The sequence below is a fragment of the Canis lupus genome, chromosome 15, assembly GCF_011100685.1.
Source record: "Canis lupus familiaris isolate Mischka breed German Shepherd chromosome 15, alternate assembly UU_Cfam_GSD_1.0, whole genome shotgun sequence".
NCBI classification, from domain to species: Eukaryota; Metazoa; Chordata; class Mammalia; order Carnivora; family Canidae; genus Canis; species Canis lupus.
This window is the reverse complement of record NC_049236.1, coordinates 30,442,602-30,450,923: the sequence shown is the minus strand read 5'-3', so window position 1 is coordinate 30,450,923 and position 8,322 is coordinate 30,442,602. Positions and strand designations below refer to the sequence as shown.

Sequence of the window (8,322 nt, the reverse complement as noted above, 5' to 3'; positions counted from 1 at the left end):
AACAGCACTGTTTCATTTATTTTTTTTTTAAAGAAGATTTGTGCTCTGAAATTATCCCTGCAGATAATTGGCAGTCACACATGTTAAGGGAGGGTAAGTCTTGCTAACATATAGGGGACCATCCCTGCTGGTGCCAGGTTCGAGTCTGTGTGACTCAGTGTTTACAAATAGAACATTAGTCAATTTTTAAAGTGTAGATGATATCTCCTAGACAGAAAAAAAAAGACAAAAATTGGACCCTTTGGACCATTTAAATTTGCCATTTTTGTAGGCCAAAAGCAGTGAAGCTCTGTAATTTCACAAGGTTCAACATAATATAACTTACATCTTCATACCCACCCCATTGACGCTGCAACTTACTGCTACTTGAAACACATGGCTAAAATTTGTGTTTCTTTGTAATTATATACAAAGAGTTAAAAAATACTCCTGTTCTCCATGGTTATCCATCCATTCAACCTCAACTATTTACTAAGTACCTAATGTTTGCCAAGTTAGGTGGTGGGAAGAAAGATAGAGTCTCAGCCTTAAGGATCACACGTTTTTGCGGTGCCTTCTTCTAGCATTCTTTATCAATTTATTATTTGATAGCTACGTGATGTGTTTGCATTTCCATCTTCAGCCAATTCATTAGCTGGTTAACTCTTGGTCCCTGTTGCTTCAAAGGTAGGCCAGGCCTTCCTTTCCTTTGTGCACTCAAGCCTCAATTACACAGAGGGTTGTTTTTTTTCTTCTTCTATGATTCCCAAGTTCACCGAGTGGACACAATCTCCTGTCAGTGTTGCAATGTTTCCATGTGGTTAAAGGATGTAATTTTGTGGTTTTCCCAAGTGTAATTACTACCTGCCTCAGCCTTGGCTGGATGCCAGTGATTCTCAATTCTTAAATTTGGAAGTAGATTAAAGCATTTAATTAACACACACACACACACACACACACACACACACACATATACATTGAGTATCTTGAACTGTGCAAATCTAGTCCTTAACATTCAAATCTCACATATGATCAAGAGCATCAATAATATAAGAGATATATATAAGGAGTTTGTACATATTTTTAAAATACTATTTTCCAATATTTTTTTATGTGTTAAATATGGCGTTTCAGACACGCAGTGGATTTTTATCAGTCCTGAATTAAGCTGGAGTAGATGCCTGAACCATTGACTTGAGGTGGAGAACTGCATGTATCTTTTGATAATTTTCCTCCAGGTACGGCTCCTGAGTTGAGAAACAGAATACTGGGAAATTTCTATTATCAGGTTTATACAAAAAAGGGCACAATACTCAGGAAGCAATATGATGCTAGTCAGGGATAATAGTGTTAATTTCGTCCAGAACTGATAGAAAACAGAATTTGTGAGTGTTGGGGAACACGTTATCCCTTTTTTTTTCATATTACAAATGAGGAAATGGAATCCCAGAAAAGTTAAGTGATTAGTTTAATGTTACTTAGTTATTAGTTAGAAATCCCAAATTCCAATCCAATAACTTAGATTCCCAGCGCAATGCTCTTTCTACTGATGCTTTCATTTCACATGGGAAGAGATTTCGTTATAGTCAAACAGCCTTCTTTGAGATTAAAGTCCAGTTTCTTCAATTGTCTTTTCTCTTTCTTACCCTCCCACTGTTTCACTGTTTTTCTTCGACTCCACTTAACCTCTGCTAGGGTCAGACAACCTATGTCAGTGGTCTTCAAACTTAAGCACACATCGGAATTATCTTGATGCTTTGCCAGAGAAGACTCCTGGGTCCACCCTGAGTTTCTGATTCTGTAGGTCTGGGATGTGTGCATACAGGTGAGAATTGTTATTTTGGGGAATTTTCCGGGTGCTGCTGCTGCCTGTTGGGGACCACCCTTTTGAGAACTACAAACCTACCTGAAACAGGCTTAACAACTCCTCTATCCACAGGGTTTCTAAGGACTAGCTCCTGTTGCTTACACCTTTAGCTTCTGGAAATGTAAGAATCCCATCCAAAAGCTCAGCTGCCTACTGTAGTCTCCGAGCATTGAGACCAATGTGAGAGTGACTATGTGTCTCTGCAGAGGGCTAGTGAGTCAATCTGGAAAAAAGGCAGCTATGTGACTTTTCTGACTAGCACAAAGAGCGCCTATGACCGTCTCCTGACTGGTGTTTCCTTCTCTTTCCTTTATGAAAATAATTAATGTTAAGTGTGCCAGTGATAGGAAGAAAGCCAACTCAAGTTCTGAGAACCTCATGTTTTCAATCCTTGAAGAGGTAGAGAATTAAAATACCACTGTAGCAGTCAGGACTCTCAGTTGCAGAAACAGAATCGAGGTTAGCCAGTGTAAACAGAAAGAGATTTAGTAAGGTATCAGGTAGCTTATAGAATGTGAATGGGACTAGAAGAACCTGGGTCCCACGCAGAGCTCTCTGGGGAGTGTGGGGTTTAGCTTTCCAGCCATTTATTCTACAGGAAGGGAGGCTGGAATGGCTGTTGAGTGAACTGGTCTGTAGTATCTGCCACAATTATCGTGTCCAAATTGTGGTTCATTCTTTATTCTGAAGCTAGATGCTGGTAAGATATCAGGTTGTTTTTACATACTCACATCATGGTGTGTGAATTACCCAGTGTTGAAAAAGAGATGTGGCAGTGAACTGACTAGTAAATTAAAATTTTTGTTAACAGTTCTTTTAGTATACTGGCAGCAGGGTAGGGATTTCTGGTCCTTGGGCTCCTGGGACTTCAGGATTCACAGAGATTATTTATGTAAAGAAATACTTTTCTAAAGGTGACCTGGTGGCTATTAAGGCCCAATACTGGGACACTGGGTGGCTCAGTGGTTGAGCATCTGCCTTTGACTCAGGGCTTGATCCTGGAGTCCCCGGATGGAGTCCCACATCAGGCTCCCTACAGGGAGCCTGCTTCTCCCTCTGCCTGTATCTCTGCCTCTCTCTCTCTCTCTGTGTCTCTCATGAACAAATAAAATCTTTAAAAAAAAAAAACAACATACCGATGACTTCATTACTGGTGGCCCTAGTGTTTATATTTTATATTATGTTTATAGTTTATGCTGTTTCTGTAGTATGAGACTATTTACTGAAATTGGAATTCTTAAAAAGTATATTTGACCACAATATGTTTGGGATGATGATTCACTATACCATTATTTTATGGAATATACTGGATTAAAAACATCATTGGCCTTAGCAATCATTAGGTCTTCTTGTGAACTATGAAACTCGAGGTGCCTTAGGTTACAATTACTCACTACTAGGTCACTACCGAATAGAATCCAAGGCTATTCCAAATAGAATATTCTATTCTATTCCAAATAGAATCCAATAGAGCATCATGCTTGGACTCCTCATCTTTCTTCCGTGGCAGCATTCACTGGTGGCTGTGCTACTGGGTGAACCCTCTAAGCTGTTAAAACAAAGAGACTCTTCTCAATGCCATTAGATTTTATTTTTCTCTTCTCTGTCTGTCTAGAAGTAGACAATGCAAAATAGGTATGTTAATTCTATTATATATAACACACAGCTTCTATCTCTGTCCACGTTGGCTATCGTGACTCTCCCTCTGACACTGGGAAGGGAAAGTAGGAAGTAGGGGACACATCCCTTCCAGTTAAGGGTAAAACCTAGAAGTTATACACACCACTTCTCTTGCTCCCTTGTCATGAGTCAGAACTTAGTCACAGAGCCACACCTAGTTGCAAGTGAAGCCAGGAACTGTCATCAGTAGTTGGAAGGCTTGAACCCAGGGAAAATCTTGGTTGGTGGGTGTGGGATTTCAATACCAGAAAGAAGAAGTGAATATTGGTTGGATGCTTAGCTATCTTTGCTACAGTGGCTTATCTGAAATTGTAGGTTGGTTTTCTCTGTATCAGAGCTGCTTTATGGGTAGACTATGCTGTGCCACCTATGCTGAAAGTGAAGCTCTTGGAGGGGTGAGTAAGGGGAGAGCATTCAACTAATTGCCTGGTAAACAGATCAGGGAATAATAGAACCTCATTGTTGAAAGGAAATCTCACTCTTCACCTGGTCCAACCATTCACCTGCAAAATCTTCTAGACTTGCCCAATTTTACATATGAAAACTAAAGTCTTACCCAGAGTCACAGAATTAGTGGTGACAATCAGTTCTAGAATCCAGAAAACATGATAAATTTTATTCTCCTTCTACTGCTCCTGGATAAACCCTTTGGAGCTCTGTTTCTATCATTCCGTGGTGTCAGAGAAGAGATATTTGTGTTAATTATAAGCTACAACAATCTATGTATTTTTAGAATTCTGTTAAGTGCTGTAGAATAACTGAGCTAGTATATTGAATTGCAAGGCCCCCTTTCAGTTATTGAAACAGTGGAGTCTTGTTAGAACACAGTTCATGATTACACATCTTTGGAGGCCCATACAAGTTTGTGAAAAGGGTATTGAGTGGAATTCAAATGACATGAGCTCGTCTTAGCTATCTACTATCTATACGACTTCAGTACATCATTTGACTTCTTTGAGACCTGACTTATTTTTTAAAATAAGAAATTAGACTAGATGGTAAACTACTGAGATGGCATAACTTAGGTTCCCACCAATCAGAATAGATGCCATTCATGAAAAACTCAACGAGGGGAGCTGGTGCATTCTGGAAGATGGTAATCCAGCTTTTAGCTCTATAGGTTTTCTCTTGAAATTGAATTGCACGCAGTAAAAAGCTGCCATATTAGCCTGCACCATTAGCGCTCATCGTCACCGTTGGTAATACATGACAAAGGGTACATTGAAGCCTCTGTCTGATGACTATTTTTTCAACTTTAAGATTGAAATGAATATCAGAAACAGCAACAAATCTCTGTAAGACTGTTCTGGAACAATGAAATTGTATTGCCTTCTAGGAAACCAGAGTTTCTCAAGTCCTTCTGTAAAATAGATTATACAACAATGTAGAGACCGGCTTCTAAGATGCCAAAGAATCTATCTGGTCATGAAACGGACAGTTTCTAGCACCCAACTCAAAAGGCTGTCACGTTTTATTACATTTCTAAAGACCTCAGCTCCAAAAAGAAGACAACTGTGGGCCTGCAGGTGAGTCTGAATATAATCTTTAGTATGGTCTAGAGATAAAGGTTGCAATTGAGAGCATTTAGAATGAATTGGACAGAATAATTTTAAATTATGGCCTCGAAATTTCCACTTTACTTATAGGAATGAGATAAGGCAAAAAACACTCCAGTTAGTGGAACACAAGCTACTAATTTCCTGAAAAAGACGAAAAGAGGGGACTTCATGGCTCTTACGTGGAATGACCAATTTTCTTTAGTCTCAGTGCTGACAATGAGCTACAGTGTCAGAGGAGAAAGTGATAGGAGAGGCAGCCTGAGATCAAAAGGAGGAAGAAAGGAAAGCTGAACAATGGCTCCTATTGGTTCCAAAGGTGAGTTCACCTCCCTGGCTTTCAGCGGTCGGTCGTGTTCACTGCTGTGGCTCCGTGTCCACAGACTGAGCCTGTCTCTGCTTCTCTGCTCGCCTGTGCACACGCATTTTGATCACTTGTAAATAGTGTTTCCTCCATGGTACTTTTTTTCTGGCTCCTGAAAAAGCAGCACCTCTTCCAAAAGCATGAACATGGCTCTATCAGCATCTTGCCTGATTTCCATGAGAATGTGGGAGACTGACAAATGAAGAACGCTGGCTGTTTGGAACTGAAAACAAGGATTCTTCTATGATGTGAAAGCATTAGAGGTCAAGTGACTTTCAGAGTGGGGGTGGCAGGGAGATGCCCTCAAATCTCAGGGTCCTGCCAAGAGGGTGACATTCCTGGGACCAGCTGGGCCCTTGTCACCGCAGCTTCTCTATAGTCCCTCCTAGCAATCTTCATGCCACCCCCTCCCCCACTTCCCAAGGCTACTACCAGGCCTGTGGAAGAGGTGGAAGCCTTTGTAGTCCACATAAGAGGAGGGGGTGTCCCATCACAACCTCTGGCACCACTTTACTTATCTTTCTTCTCGGACATCTAGAAAATAGACTGTCAGAGCCATCCTCCGCTGAGAGCCTGATTTTCTGAGACTTTTTCACCCTGGGCTAGACAGAGAGAACTGGAAAAAGATGACAGGGCTTTGGTGTTGTGGTAATGGGGTGTTTGGGCTTGTTGGCATCCTGGCTCCCGAGGGACATCACTCCCTTTCCCAGTATCCTTCAGATGTACCACTGATATGTGGGGCCTTGTGTTTCCCTTGTAATTCTTTCAGGATGTAGTGATTCTTCTTTCTTGTTCTCTTCCTCCTCTCCCTCCTTCTGCCTTCCTTCCTTCCTTCTTCCTTCTTTCCTTCCTTCCTCTCTTTCAGTGTATTTTTCTCTCAGATTCTCCTTTGTTTTCCTCCTGAACATGCCACCAGGAAAAAGTCTTGATTGTCTTGAGGTCCTTGCACATTTCAGAACAACCCTGGGAAGATGTGTTTTTATGAAGCAACTCAGGCATTAAGCTGTCTGCAAGACCCTCCCTCCTTTGTGGTAGAACTTAAGTTCCCATAATCAGGATGGCTTTGGATCCTTTTCCCAGATCTCTGAAATTCCACAGCTCAATACTATATTTGGTCTATTTTGCTAGGAATGAACTGATATTATCAACTTGACTTTTAGGAGGTGGGGTAACGATTCTGTAGGATAATGAGAGGAGGCTTTGAGAACATGCAAAATGTAGGAGAGGGGTAGAAAGAAAGAGAGCTCTGGGATTATTCTACCCTAGGTTCAAATCTCAAGCTTGTCACCTGTGTGACAAGAAGGTTACTCTAACTGTTCTGAACATCAGTTTCTGTATCTGAAAAATTGAGGCACTAAGCACTAACATCATGGAATTATTGAAGGCCAAAGCCTTGCCTTGAGAAGATCCTAATAAATGTGAACATTTCAATTTCCTTGCTGATACTAGAACAGTAGAACCTTCTAATTCTCTTGTAATCCTTTTTCCTATTGATTGGCCTACCACTTATTGAGGGCTTAATTTTTGCCAGCTAGTATTAGCATTTTGTTCAATTAATCTTCATTACCATCTCATGAGCTAGCTATGCTTTTAATTGGCCAGTGAAAAGCTGTGACTTTTAAGGGTTTCAATGATTTGCTTGAGGACATCCAACTGGTAGGCAGCTCAGCAGGAGAACTGGCTTTAGCTTCCCTTGGGCAGGCCTGTTTTAGAACTCTCATGTTGAACTACCATACACACTGCCTCCCAGTAGCATGTATTTGGGGCAAACATTTTCTTTGGTACCCAAAAGCCAAAAAGGATGGCCAGACCTTTCATGGCCATAAGAATGAAAATAACTTCACTATCATCAACAGGAAGAGGTTAGTGTTTGGCTAAGACCTGCTGTTAAAGGAAACAAGGGCTCTTCCCTGGAAGCGATTGTTCTCAGCTTAAATACACTTTTTGCTGCTGGACCTGGGCTCAGTCATCATAGGTGGAAGGCATCCTTGTTAATGCTTGAACAGTGGCAGGACCAGGCCCCCGGAGTAATTAATGGCTCCATGTATTAAGGCCTTGAGGATGGCCTGTGAAAAGGGTAATATGGACATCTTGGAAATGACTATTTTTTGCAGATTCAATAATGGTTTGGAAACTAAAAGCTACTTTCCTTTTTTTTTGAACTGTAAGATCTAGTTATTTGTAAGAAAAATAAAAACATCTTCTTGGGGGGTAAATCCCTTTTCTAAACTTTCTCTGCTGGTGCATTTCTTACGCCAACACATGAGCTGATGAAACAAGAGGCGCCGGCTTCATAGATGCTGGTATGTTTCAGTGACATAGAAAATGCTAAAAGATCTGATTTCTGAACAACTACCTACGTGGGTAAAAGCAACAGCAATGATGCGTAGGCAGCAGTGCAATATGGTCCTTCAGTCAAGGACCAAGAAAGCCAAGCTGACTCCAGCTTCCCCACTGTGCTCTTTAGTCCCAGTTCTCTTCTCTAAATTTTCTTTCCTAGGCTCCCCAGAACCTCCATAGGAAGACAAAGATGAATTTGTATGTGGTATATGTATGAAGCGTGTGTATATGTGTGGTGTGTGCATTTGTAAGTGGTTTGGGGTGTGCACATGTGTGCTGTGTGTGTTGTGTTGTGTGATATGTGTATTTGCACATGGTACGTTGGTACGTGGCTATGAGTGTGGTATGTATATGTATGTGGTATCTGTATATACGTGGTGTCTGTGTCATGTGGATTATGCTCATGTGATGTATTCATATGCAGTATGTGTGTGATGTTTGTGTATTTGTGTTTGTAACATATGAGCATGTGCTATGTGTGTGTGATATATAGGTGTGCACAGTGTGTATATACTTGTGATGTGTGTGTATGCATA

The 8,322-nt window shown here is 41.0% G+C and overlaps 1 long non-coding RNA gene across 1 annotated transcript in view; it reads left to right on the top strand.

Moving 5' to 3' along the window:
• The first annotated feature begins 3,325 nt into the window (after window positions 1-3,325).
• Window positions 3,326-8,322, top strand: part of LOC111090027 — a 33,705-nt gene continuing 28,708 nt past the window's right edge. Inside the window, exons 1-2 of the long non-coding RNA XR_005370458.1 lie at window positions 3,326-3,481; window positions 4,863-5,052. This is a non-coding gene — a long non-coding RNA (uncharacterized LOC111090027). The remainder of the gene's footprint in view (window positions 3,482-4,862; window positions 5,053-8,322) is intronic.